This window comes from Nelumbo lutea, chromosome 5 (assembly GCF_056320005.1).
Source record: "Nelumbo lutea isolate HS-2025 chromosome 5, American lotus-T2T, whole genome shotgun sequence".
Lineage (NCBI taxonomy): Eukaryota > Viridiplantae > Streptophyta > Magnoliopsida > Proteales > Nelumbonaceae > Nelumbo > Nelumbo lutea.
The window spans coordinates 24,166,113-24,180,571 of record NC_142688.1 but is presented as its reverse complement, the minus strand read 5'-3'; the positions used below and the strand labels follow the sequence as shown (position 1 = coordinate 24,180,571).

The window sequence follows — 14,459 nt, the reverse complement described above, 5'->3', positions numbered from 1 at the left end:
TAGTTGATATTTAATGAATTTTCTATAATTAGTAAAAGTGGAATTAATATTTTCAAATATATAAATGAAAAAAATGACACCTTAAAATCTATAAAACAAAGTACTCACTTAAATGAATGGATTTTAGATATTCAAAATGTGTTAATTGAAATGATGCAGGACAGGTCCAGTTGAAAAATTATAGGTTTTTGAGTCGGGTTGGGTTAAAACGTTGGAGGATTGGGTTAGGGTCGAGACAACTCATGTAGAACCCGACCCATTCACATCCCTCTGCCTAGGAGTGAGCATGGATCGGCTCTACTCGACTCCATAAGAGGACCTAGAACCTATCCTATATGGAACGGTTCCAAATTTTTAGAATCGGAACATACCCTGTAAAAATTGGTTCTGGGGTCGTTTCTGATCTTTGTGGTCCCGAAGTAACAGTGATTTATCCCCAGAAGCAAAACAGAAGCCTGAGCGAAAGTACCACTCCAAAGTCGAGATGTAAGAATTCTATATAACGTCAATACCTCTACCACAGAATGAATATTTTGTTAGAATAATAAAAACAAAAATACAAACCAAACATTAAAGTTATGTCCCTGTCTTGCCGAAAACAAATAATGAAAAAGAAATACATTTCACAGGCAGTTTATGTGGCAACCAATGTTGTTCTCGTGGAGATTTAAAAATTCGTTTTTCATTCATCCAATACATCATATTTTAATTTTTATTTATATAAAGAAAAAAAATACATTACATACGATATATCCATCTTTGTCTTCTTAAAAGTTAAAACCCAAAACCCTCTTTCTCATGTTACAGTCGTGAAGATATATAAGCTTAAATATGACCCCAAGTAAGTTATCTCAAAAACCAAAAATAACAAAAACACGAACCCAAGTAAACAAATTGAGGCCTCTCCCATTCCCAGTCTGTTGTGACGAGCCCCGCTATATATTTACATCATAAATCTTAGCCACCCACCCATTGCACAAATCGCCTTAAGAAACGTGTCGCCCATGCCGCATTGTTTCTGGTTACAAAACGTGTCCATCATTGAGTATTGACACATTGAAACGAGATATACGGTCCATTTGGCTCCCGACTTTACCTGCCTTTAATTTGATTAGAAGCGCGTCGACGGGAAGCACTCCGGAAAGATAAACCCTTCCGGCAGGTTTAGTTGTTGCATGGCGGCCAGCTGTTGTAAATCCGGAGATTGCTCGTACAGCCTCCAAACCTTCACCGATTTGTCAAGGCTGCCGCTGTAGAGGATCCACCGTGGATCATCAGGTGTTGATTCAGGATCGTGTTCCACAGCTAGGCACTTAACGGGGCCATTGTGTCCCGTTAGCACCGAAAGGCACGTGTGAAATCCACCCTCCCTCCTCCACACGCATATCGTCTTGTCTGCGGATCCGCTAATGAGGAGGCTCCCGGCCGCCGTTAGACAGAGGACGGCCATCTTATGGCCCTTCAGGACCCCACCGTGAGAGAGATTTTTCTCACGCTCCCAGAAGTTCACAAGTCCATCCGACGAACCACAATAAACGACGGAAGTCACTGTGCTAACGGCTAACGCCGTTACTGCGCATTCTTGTTTCAGCAACGTCTTATCAAGGGCGTGTTTCGTCCCTTTTCCGTGTAACTGCCTCCGCCAAGCTTTGACGGTGCCGTCAGCAGACCCCGTGAAGACTAAACCCTCAAAGCCCGCAACGACCGAGTTAACCGCGTCGTCGTGAGCGTTGATGGACTCCAAGCATTTGGAATCCGATATCCTCCACACTTTGAAGGTTTTATCCCAAGATGCCGAGTACATAAGTCCTTGATCCTCATTCATGCTCAGACAGGAAATCGCGTCGAAATGCTTGATCCAGAGCCCGTTCTTATGACGTTTGACCTCAACATAATTGTTGGGATTCATGGAACTCTTGATGAAGTCCTTGAGAGTCGGCAGAGATCCAACGCGCTTATGAACACTGGGATTCTTGGCGGAGACCTTCCACACTCGAATCTTGCCGTCCTGATGACCGGTGAAAATCTTCTGCCCGGAGATAACAATTGCTTTAACTAATCCACTGTTAGATTTAAACCCAGAGTATTCCTTCTGGTTCTTCCAGACGCGGATGTTCTTGCTATCTGATCCAGTGTACAACAAGTCACCTGTAGCGGCCAGGGAGTAAATGTGGCCTTCTTCGCGGACGAGGGATCCGATCAACCCGTTGGTAGGGAATTTCTCATCGAAGGGAGTAAGAGGAGAGGTTCTTGACCATGGAGACTTGGCATAAGGAGAAGTGCTCTGATTATTCCATGGAGACGTGTTGTAGGGAGAGCCTTCCAAACTCATTTGGTTATCGCAGTAACCGGGGCTTGCTGCAGAGGAGCTGCTGTTGTGTGACGAGAAATCCTCTTCGTTGGATGTGGTGGGCATGCTTGGATTAGTTTGTAAGATATTGCCGAATTTAGATCGTTGCAGACTGTTCGATTCAACGAGCACGGGGCCTCCGTTCTCGTATCTCATTCTGCTTATTCAACCCCACTCATTGGGAAGAGAAATTGATAATCAAGGCCAATTGGAGGGGTGAGACTCAATAAACAATGAAAAGGGAAGAAGAAGAAGAAGAAGAAGAAAATCGACCGTGAAGAAAGCCGAAAGCTTCGAAAAAAAGAGGAGGGAGGTGAGAAATCGAATAGAAGGCGCGAGCGAGAGAGGACCGTGAGGAGAATAGTAGTAGCAGGAGAAAAGTGAATAATAGAAATAGAAGAACTAAAGGCGGGAGGAGGGTGAAGGCGTATATATAAACGTCAGAGACGAAAGAGAAGCAGATAGCTGGAAGGATCTGATTGAGACACGTGTAAGGAAGAAACGTGATCTTTACGATTGGAGAGATCTCCCCGGTCCGGTAAACATCTACGCCGGTGATAGATAGGTAATAGTAAGGATGGTTGTTATTTTTGGATAGGGAGCCGTTAGGATTGTAGGGTGGCTACTTTACGCTTCACACGGCCATTTCTAGAAGCAAACGCGGAACATGGAATGTCTAATACTCACACATGAGATATCCCGATACGGCAATACAGAACCAGCCCTTTGACCTTCCAATTCTATTTTCTTAACGGGTTACAGGTGTGAACTTGACCTTTGACCCAGTCTAATGATTTGTGTGTCCTCTTCAAATTATCATCTAATGGTCGGAGCTAGAGGGTATTTATGTAAAGATTTTAGGTTATGTACTTATGTAGACTCTCCCCGGAAGTTAAAAGGTTCAATTTGTTGGGAAGCTAATGACTGATATGTCCCTCTTCAGAATATATTATATATAATACACCACTGTTCAATGGATTAGTGGATTTAACAATAATTAATGTCTGAGCGACGACTCATTATTATTATTATTATTATTTTTTGTGTGGCCAATAAAAATCTAATAACGAATGACCGTAAATCAATTGTAATGGCCGGCCATTGCCCCAAATCGTTTTCGTTATGTGGACCGTCAAGACCTGGTTGATAAATTGGATTGATTTTAGAACCCTATAATATGTTGCAACCATTGACGCCCTAATCACCACGGCAGTCAAGCTTCAAACTTCACCTCAGAAATTACTTGGTGTCACTGCCCAATGCGTTAATTTCGGAGGTAGTCCGTCTCCCCCCACCCCCACCCCACCCTCCGGCTTCAAAATCTCGACATATATGATTTCTCCACTCCGCTATCGTTGTTTCCCACTTTCTCCTCATGACCCCATCCATGTAATGCATCTTAGATCTCTATGTCTATGTTTGTTTGCGGTGTAATTAAATACTCCGGGCATTTGTCAATCGATGTAAAGTTGTACTCATGATAAAGTTTAACATCGATAATTAATATAACATGATAAAATTGTTATAAATATTTACATTGATAATAACACTTTTTAGTTTATAACATTTCACAATTTTCAACCAATGTTGAATTCCACCAATATATTTTTACATCGATAAATATTTACACTATATTCAAATGTTATAGATTGATAACTCTTAAGAGAGAAGAGAGAGAATTGGCTATCATAGAGTAGCTCGTAGAGCTCATAAAAGGATAGTGTGAGGGAAGAAGGGTTTATGGAAAGATGTTGGTGGTGGGAGGATTTGAGAGAGAATCTTTTAGGGAAGGAGGACCCCCTGTTAATTATCCTCTCTATTGTTTATATCTTCTGTTTGTTAAATTCTAAAATCTTCTATGAAGAGTGTTAGCCATTATACACTCTTACTCGGCTTCGATTTGCATGAGCCAAACCAGGTCAATGGTAGTTAATTTGTAACTCAATCTCCTGGCATCCGTTAAGCGCCGCTTTTCAAAAGAGCTTATCCTAAGGAAGAAAAGGAAGTTTAAGAGGCATACATTATTTAGCAAAATTAAAAGGTATTTAATTTAGGGTATTCCAAGTTGTTCTGCAGCAAAGGCTATTAGCCTATTTCGGTATTACCTAATTTTCAAGACGAATATAAGGACCATGGCTACACCGAAAACGCTGCTTTTAGGTTCACACACAATCACACCCTAACGCGCCCAGTCCAATATGTCAACGGTCCAGTTACTTATAATTTTTAAAAGTTCGGCTGGTAGCAAGCCCACGGCCCACCCCCCACCTACAATGAAGAAATCAGTGGCATAGCGATATTCCGGACGCATCCGGCCAGCCGCCACGTAACAAGACGTTAGTTGGGTGATTTCCTCTTCCGATACGTAGCCACAAGAAGATAGGACCACCACTAAAATGCTGCCATGTGTCAAATTCCTACATGGGCTTACGTTACTGTGACACCTTTGACAGTTTAACGTCATCACCTGAGACTTAAAAGTGAACGTGTTAGCCTGTTAGGTAATTGCTAAACGACGATTTACGTAATAAAAGCGCTTACCTGTGAGTTGAATAATTGAATTAGTGTTAGTTTGGTTTGAAGTGTTTATAGCACAAAAGACACTTGGCAGCTTATGAGGGATATGGAGCACCCCATAACCCTTATCCACCCGAATATTATTTGAAATTACTGTAATTGGATTTCATATTCATTCATGTAAAATATATTGGTTATATTTTTATGTTATTCATTAAACCCGGTAGTAATAGCAATTATTAGTAGTGCTGCTATTTTTATCGATTTATTTAGGATAAATTGTAGACTTTTATCTTGTATTTTGGGTCTACTCTCATTTGGTATTTAAATTTCAAAAAGTATTAATCAATATATCAACTCCTCAAACATCACAATTTAGTTGAGAATCGTTAACCGTCGTTGAGTGGTATGTAAAAGGACAAGATATCTTTTGCATGTCATCTAAATTTTTTTATTAATTGTCTAAATAATCAAATTTCTTTGGATTGCTAGTGGGTTTAGGGTTGTTCATCATTGCTTTGGTTTATGATTTTTAAGGAAGAAGTTTGAAGAATAATTTTGATATTTTCAAAAATTTTAAATCATACATATCATCATATGATATAGATAACCGACAAACTATTGACAGAGATTAAATTGGGATGTTTAGGAAATTTAGGTATTAGATTAACATGTTTTGAAATTCGGATACCAAAATTAAAATATACGCAAATTACAAGATACTAATTTATAATTTACACTTACAAGCTCTTACCTAAGCATTGCATCTTTAGAACATCATGCTTATCCACCTTTTATTCCCGGTTGAAAATGATCACTTAAGCTAATTCTCTTTAAATGCCACCCATTTTTATTTCTTGCTCCAACTTTAAGTGTGTTGGGACGTTTACATTCTTTCTTTTTAGGTTGTGTTTGATTTGACAAATAATAAGAGACAAATTCAAAGTTGAGGGAAGGTTGTTGTCAAACCCAACAAAGCCTCAGGTCTAATCAGCAAGGGTTCTTTAGGCTCCATTTTTTTAACCAGAAATGTGGTCTAAGTTAAAATATTTCAATCATAGGTTCTCACTTCCTCTTTTGCAACAAAAACTAATTTGTTTTCTGTTCCCTTACATGGAAACAAATGCAACTTTAGTAGTCTTAAACTCAAACAGAATTTAACGTATATAGGTTGCAAAAGATGTTATTAACTTATTGGATTAGATGTAAAACCCTTTTGATGTCTGGGTCACGGGTTGAATAGTTCAACCATTTATATTGACCACTAATCAATTCATCCAAACAAAATGGTTGAATAGTTCAACCATATATGATTATAACCAATAATCATATATTGGTTATAAAATTTATTAATTTGGCTAAATTATTTCTAAGAACTGAGCAACAAAAAAAAAAAAAAAACTTTTAGGATGTGTTTGGTTGCAGTTCCAATTTATTTATAATAGTATAAAATGTATAGGAGTGCAAATATAAAAAAAATGCAAATTCTTGTTTAATTTTGTTTTGGATTTTACTGTATTCTAATTCATGTCTTAATTTACTTTGTTTATACTACAATCAAACAAAATAAACTAAAATTTGAAACAAAAATAGGCCAGAACTTATGCTCAAATCATTTGCATTGCCATGATTTTTTATCAATACAAATTTATTTGCATTACAACCAAACACAGCCTTAATGGCAAAAGTTGGTTTGGATGTTGTATGTTTATTGAACAGTCGTAGGTTCAACTCTTATAGAAAATATATTTTTAAGCCATTTCATTCATGATATATAATATAAAGCATTTTTTGGTTTATTTTATTAAATAATATACAATAATATTTTGATGATTTTAGTTTAATGTTAATGATAATTAACATCCAAAATTTAAATTTGATAGATAAAATTCAATTCAAATCCAAGCATTAGTGGATCAAATTAGATTAGTCGTATCTGATTGTGTCTATGTGTCTAACTGTCGAACCTCCCCAGTCCTTTAGCTCTTATCTTGTTGCTTTGATTTCTCATGTATTGTTGACTTCGGAGCACAAGTTGGCTATAAAGGCAGACAATTGGATCTTTGAAGTTGAGGGGGGGGGGGGGGGTGTTACGAGTCTCAGAACGCTGATGCAAAGGAGTCTGGTCGTATTCATAAGCTGAAAAGACCACAAATAAATTCAAGCCCTTGGAAGGTCAGAAAGGAGAGATTACCCCATGGCCCAGGCCTCAAAGTTCTTATCTGATATTTAGTTATAGGAAAAGGAATAATTTTATAAAATATGTGACTAAACAAAATATGTTATAATAACGGGAAATTAAGGGCTAGTATGCTTGTTTACAGAGTCAGTAGAAACAAAATATCCCTTGCCCTACTCTTCTCGTCATGTGTAAATGGTCATCACTAGGGTCCTTAAGGTTGAATATTGTCCGTGACAGTTCAGATAGTAGTTAAAATGGGTTTGCGTCTTTGTCTATGTCGCTTTCTTTTATTTCCACATATTAGTTGTCTATTTGAAAAAGGGAAATAATCAAATAACAGACATTTGATGTCTTTCGAGTTTAAAGTTTCATTTACATTGCTAATAGAATTTTTCAAATCAAACCAGTTACAATTTGATACGATTGCTAATACAGTTTGAGCCATTCTATTTGGCTTAATCTAATTAGAAAGACCAAACAATATATAGACGTGCATAAATATTATTTTACAGTTAGATTTGGCTTCTAAAATGTAGGAAATTGAACCAAACTGCAAGTTTTGGTTTGGTTTGGTTTGATTCAATTTGGTGGTTTGGAGCATATATGAATACCTCTTAATTACTAGCGTAAGGGCATGTTATATGAACATTTGCAAGGAAGACTCAGTTGAATTTGGCTTTGATTAGTGCAAACCCGTGTTCATACTGTTCAAATAACCTTTTGCAACTTTGTATTAGAAATATCTCTCCATGAAATAAAAGACATAATTAGGGAAATATTCTCAATGCAAAGATGTAAAAACTGAGAGAAGTAGAATTTGACTCAATTTGGAAAAAATGCAAATACAAATATGTACTCTCTCCAAACTGAGCCTAAAGATAAAGATATAAAATCAATATTATATAATCAAATTAAAGTATTTAACTTTATAACCTGTATCAAAACTGAATCAATTATCCGTTTTATATAGCATAGATAACTGTGTCTAATTAAGAGCATGGCTGATAAAAATCATCACATTATCAAAATTCACAAATAATTGGGGAAGGCGGAGGAGGGATTGGTTTTGGTCAAAGCTCCTAGTATCGAATCTAGAATTCCTGCTCATAGAATGGGGAAATGTTCCTGATGTACGGCTGCAATATGGTGGAAGGTGGGTGTTCACCCCATTTTGTAAGGGGAAAATTTGAACTCTCTCCATTGTTATACTTTATTGCACCATAGATTTATCATTTTATCATATACCCAAAAAGAGATTTACTATTTTTTTGTTTGATAACATAAGGCTACATAGGAGTTCGAATATGCCCCTCACAAAGTTGCGCCCCAAAAACGTCCTACAGCATCATAAGACGACGCATGTCCTCCCTCGGGAGCCTCTGCCTCCTGCGGAGCTAATGGGACGACCATTAGCTCCCATTTCGCCCCAAAAACCCGTTGGAGCTTGTCGAGTTCTTGTCGAGTTCGAGTTCCATCTTTTGACGTCAACGATCATTCTGACAGATACTCCAGAGGTACGTTTCCTCTTTAGTCTCAGTTCTGATCTGTCTCTCACTGTTCTATCTTGACCTGCGCTTTCTGAAACTCATTGCCCCATCCGCACTTGTATCTACCGGAACGGGGAGTACGCACCTTTTGCGAAGTTAAAAAAAAAAAAAAATTGAGTAAAACGGATCTGAGAATGTTACAACTAAGAGTAAAGAGGAAAACATATCTCCGGTATATCTACTGGAACGATCAACGGCGTCGAAAGAGGCAACTCGAACTCGGCAAACCCTGAGTTTCAAAGAGCACAGGTCGAGAGATCGAGTGAGAGACTGAGATTCGAGAGAGAGGAGTGAGATATGAATACATACTTTTTGGGCAAAATGAGAGCTAACGGACTGAGCTAACGGCTGTCCCATTAGCTCAGCACAAGGCAGAGGCACGCAGTGTGTGGGAGGACACACGACGTCTTGTGTGGGGTGCAACTTTGTGGGGTGGGGGGGCAGATTCAAACTCGCTACGTAGCTGCCAAGGTAGTAACCTGACCTCTAATCTCCGCTAGGAATAGATAGAGAGTCTACCAACTGAGTTACCATTAGCATTAGGGTTGTTTACAAGTCAGGTTTAGGTTTGGACAGGGAGACCGGATCTGCTCTTCACACCTAGCACCTTACACGCGCATCCTAACATGCATTGAGAATATCTTCTGTGCTTATCAATTATTGTTCACGGGAGATGCTCTCAATGCACATAGATATACATGTGAGACGCACAATTGTGAGGAGCATTGTCTCTTTTAGGGTCCAAAACACCTATTTACAGGTGTTTCTGGGAACCCCTCTTTTAATAAAAAAATATATGTAAACCAAATTTTGAAAAGAAACTAAATATAACATAAAAAGTGCATGATTTAACTTAACAATACACTTCTACCAATATGGTGTATCTATACTTTGAACATTGGGGTGTCTAGTCTTGAAGATAGACCTAAAGCTTTATTATTCCTAAATAATAAACAAGATAATAGAGTCTGACCGTAGATCCAATTATACTAACATCTATATTTGTTTACTTAAAACCTGAATTTTGATAATATAGCCAAAATAAAATTCACATCAAAATAATATACAATGTCAAACAAAAAATATAATAAAAATTATTATTATATATACATCTAATAAATTCAATAATCTATACAAACAATAACAAGAACTTACCCAATTATTATTTAAGACAAAATCAATAAACCAAAACCCGCATAATTGGTTTGGTCGGTTCCATTGACAGCCCTAACCACCATCAGTTTGGTGGTTTACCGTTTTTCTTTAACACTTACACTTTATTTCCCTCCTTAGCATGTTACATAATAAATTGGGCATTGAATTCCATCTTATTGTTTCAAGCTTCAAAGAGGGAGGGAACTTTGACAGGTACAATCACCTTTTCATGATGGATTTAAAGCCATCTTATCAAACTTAAAGATTTTGACAAAAAAAAAAAAGAAAGAAAAGCATGGATTCATCATCCATTGTTAAAAGTGATAGTACCTATTTCTCTAAACGGAGAAATACAGATAGGTCCAATGCAGGTTTTTTATTTCTACTGCAGAGTTATAAATATTCAAAATGTCAAAAATTTTCATTTTATACATCAATGTCTGTTCGTGAATTCGCATCAATTCTGAATTTCCACCCACCCCAACTGTATTCTGGGCCTAAAAATTCCGACCTCAGGCTAGTTGACATTCTTCCTTATTTAAAAGGACTGGAAGTTTTTTCTCAAAAAAGCAACATAAGAAAGTGGAGTTCAACTTTGATCAGTGCAACACCAGTTCGAACAGCCTTTACAGCCTTGCATTAAGAATATCTCTATATTTATACGCTTTATTTCATGGAGAAATATTTTCAATACAAGGCTGTAGGAGGATGTTCAGATGGTGTAAACACGAATAGATGAACTTCTATTAACCGAAGCCGATCTCAAGAATTGATACCACTATTGTCTAAAAGAGTAGATGATACATATAAAAAAATGAGAGAGAATGACTGTTCAACTCATTATCATAATTCTTAGCCCCACCATATAGTTGGCGTAAATGTTAGCTCAGAATTAATACCAATACATAATGGTATTGATGTTTAGAATGAAGTATTTAACATTTTGAATCATTGTAGATTTGCAACAAAATTTAGAATTTTGCAATAGATTACAGTATACTTTTCCAAAAAAAATAATATATGGTTTATTTGCATTTGCTAATAAATATTAACAAAACAATATGATCCACGAAACCAACTATCAACTTTTTAATCAAACGAAGCAAACAAGAAGAATAGGACAAGAAATGTACCATGCAACCACTTGGCGTGTTCAGTGAGATTTCCTTCAGTCATTTCAGGGTTCATGTTTCTATTTTCTTTATTTATTGTGCTCCATAAACCATTAATTCGGTCATGGTTCCGGTCCTTCCGGACAGGTGCTTAGGATTTCTTAATCACGTAACTGGCTAAGATATCAATGAAAACGACGTTGCTCTACCATATTACCTGTCACTCTGTCACCTGGAATGAGCTAAACTCGGATTTCATCTTCAAGACCGTGTTCACATCGTTCTCAGTCACTTACAGCTGTTCATCGAGAATATTTGCTCATGAATAAAAATATAGATATTCTTAATATATGGTTGCAAGTGGCTGTGAATTTGGTATGAACGCGATCTAGTAAGTACTGAAACAAATTTTCTGTCTCTAACCAAAACTGCCGAATGTTTGTTTATTCCACTTAATGCAAGTTTTAATTGGCCGTTTCTACTTGTGTTTCCAGTTTTATATAGCAAAGCTAGATTAAATATTAATTTTAAGCATGATTTTCAAAATCGGACAATTAGACCAGAAAACCTGGGTACTGGTCAGATAGCCTCTCAAAAACATTTGATTTAGTTAGTAACTCGTTGACCTAGGTAGTTAAATCGTTGAACTATTGATCACAACAATGAATTTTGTTTTTTGTTTTTTTTTTTAATTTTTAAGTTAGAATAGACTGTTCATTCAAACCAAATGGCCGGACCATTTTGATTTGAGAACCGGTCTCCAAAATGATTCTCTGTCTATAGGGTGGATTCGAGTTGAGCCGAGCCGAGCCGAATAGCATGAGGCTCGAGCTCGGCTTGAGACTGTTCTATAAGGCTTGAGCTCGGTTCAAGCCAAAACCTTGAGTTCGAGCTCAGCTCGAGTTAAAAATTCATAAGCTCGAGCTCGATTTTGAGAAAATATTTTATAAAAATAAAAAATTATATATAAAAAGATGTTTTATTTGATATTTAAAAAAATAAGAATTAAAATATTTTTATTATATATATTATTTTCTATAATTTTATTATATATATTAAATATCAAATATATATATATATATATATATATATATATATATATATATATATATTCGAGTCGGCTTGGCTTGTGAGACTTAAACCCGAGCTTGATTCATTTCATAATCGAACTAGTAAATTGAGCTTAAACTCGGTTGAAATCACGTTAAATCAAACTCGAATAACTCATAAAAAACTCAACTCGTTGCCACTCCTACTTGTCTAGTCCAATTTTAAAAGCCTTGATTTTAAGAAAGCTGGATTCATTAAAGATAATTGATTTTTTCTTGCAATAAAAATAGTAGTATTTACATATTTTTATATTGGTCTTTTATTAAAGAAAAAATCCTCCCCCCGTGGCTAAAGAATCAAAGCCCTTATGTATTGCTGTTGTCCCACCTTAGGATCGGATGAAGCGACGTTGTGACAGACACATCGAAGGCCGTGATTTCATAATCACAGGCGTAACGGATTTTTCCTCTTCGTTCTGCGTCTATACGACTATATCGGTTGTTTTCCCAAATTCCCAATATTTGGAATCTGTAGTTGATCCGGATGGTTGATTTGACCGGTTTATCCGTCGGCTTAGACAATGACAACATTGACAAGTTCGTTTTTTAGATATCCATGAATTAGTCGTGAATCAAAAAGATTAATGTTTGAATTTAAGGCGTACGTCCATATTTTGGTATTTTTGACTAACCCGTGTATATCCAATTGGTATTGAATTTTAAGGCTGTGTTTTTTTATAGTGTAATTTTATTTGTAGAATGCATGGAAATGCAAATGAAATGAATATAAATTTTGATATAATTTTGTTTTGAATTTTATTTTAATTCATTTGCACTTAGACAAACAAAATAAAGTAAGATTTTTTGGTGAAAATAGAAATAGCTATACAAGACCGGCTCCACAAATCAGTCAAGGAAATAGAACTTAAACACCTGGGAATTAATATTAACATTACAAAGAGAGATAATAAAAAGATTTTCCTTAGGGGGCGTTCTGTTTTTGGATTTGGAGAAGGGGAAAAGTTGGTCAATGGGATTTTGGTTTCCATTGACCAAGAATGTCATGTTTTTTTTTTTCAGTTTTGTGGGAATCATGAAAATTTTATTTTTTTAGGTATCACTTACCAGGAAATTGATATCCATCTCCTAGGTGGGTAAATTACTTTTCCACATAGGAGTAAAGTTGTCAATAATTGAATGGGAGAAAAATGTCTTTTTCAATAATGGATTTTTATGGTTAAAATGATCATTGCCTTATTTATCTGAAAAACAAAAGAACATGGGTAAATGTACTTATATAAACAAGTATTTCCCATAAAAAATTTACCTAAATAATTGTATTTACCTGAATAAATAACTTATCAAAAAACAAACGGAGCCTTAATCGTTGTCCGGTCTGTCACTTGATTGGCCTCCCTAAAAATGTGATAGCACTCAACTCCACACCTTAGGTGCTCGCTAGTCTTCTAAGTTGTCCTCATCTTCCACGGGCAGTCCAAATTCTTCTTGAGAAATGATAGGTGTTAATCTTATAGGTATTAATACCTATAAGATTTGGAGAGAGGAGATGGATTTGTAACAAAAGTTTGCACCAAAACTTATGGGTATTAATTTTTTTCAAGGATAGGCCGAAGGTATTTTAAGAGACAAGTGTTAAAAAAATTTCTAAATGATCATTTAGCATGTTTACAACATTATGTCTAATCCAAACCTAAAAATCACATGCAATATCATAAATTTGCATCAGTGCTGTGCTGTGCACATCAATCAAACACAGCATAATGTATTTCTCACGTTATCAATTCAAACCACGATAAATTCTTCATGCGGTGGGTGAATGGGCCCCATCCGCATCTTGTCATTAACCCAATTAACACATTAAACAAGTCAAATGTAGAGTACCTAACCCTAAGGCCAAAGTCGCAACACCACCGAAAGCTGTTAGGTGGAGTTATATATATGGATATTGAAATGAAAGTTGATCTACTGGTGCTTTCTGCTTCTCTTTCCTTAATATTTTAAGCATGCGTCTCTTCACGAGCTGAAGCATCAAGCCTCCGTCCACGTCCATGAAACATTCATGTGTTGCTCCATCAGATCCGATCACTTGTCTGCAAACAACGTCAACATGAGACTTGAGTTAAGAGTTATTGTATTGATCGGCATCTTTCTTCTATGCCTAACTCTGATTTATTTATTTAAATCTGCTTCTTTTGAGGAAAGTGCACCCTCTGTTCGTTTTTTAAACTTTTCAAGTTCCAAGAGGTTCTTCTTACGCCCATCTGTGAACTGAAATGAACAATTATTACTTAGTTAATAGTGTCTAATCATGCATATCTCATTAATGATCTATATATGAGGCGACAGAGTTCTTTCTTTTTCTCGATATAATCATGCAAGATTATCTGTATGATCATATACCTTCCTTTGATCCTTTTCTAATTAATTAATGGAAGATACAAACACAGCTGTTTAATAATCTTAACATGGACTTACGCAAATATTAATGAAAAGCCACGTAGTTTGCGCTCTAATTTCGTCATAGGT

The 14,459-nt window shown here is 36.3% G+C and overlaps 1 pseudogene across 1 annotated transcript; it reads right to left on the bottom strand.

Moving 5' to 3' along the window:
• Window positions 1–678: 678 nt before the first annotated feature.
• LOC148851043 (protein JINGUBANG pseudogene) lies at window positions 679–3,340 on the bottom strand (annotated as a pseudogene). The gene has a single exon (XR_016098762.1). The product of XR_016098762.1 is annotated as a protein JINGUBANG pseudogene (transcript).
• Between the last annotated feature and the right edge of the window lie 11,119 nt (window positions 3,341–14,459).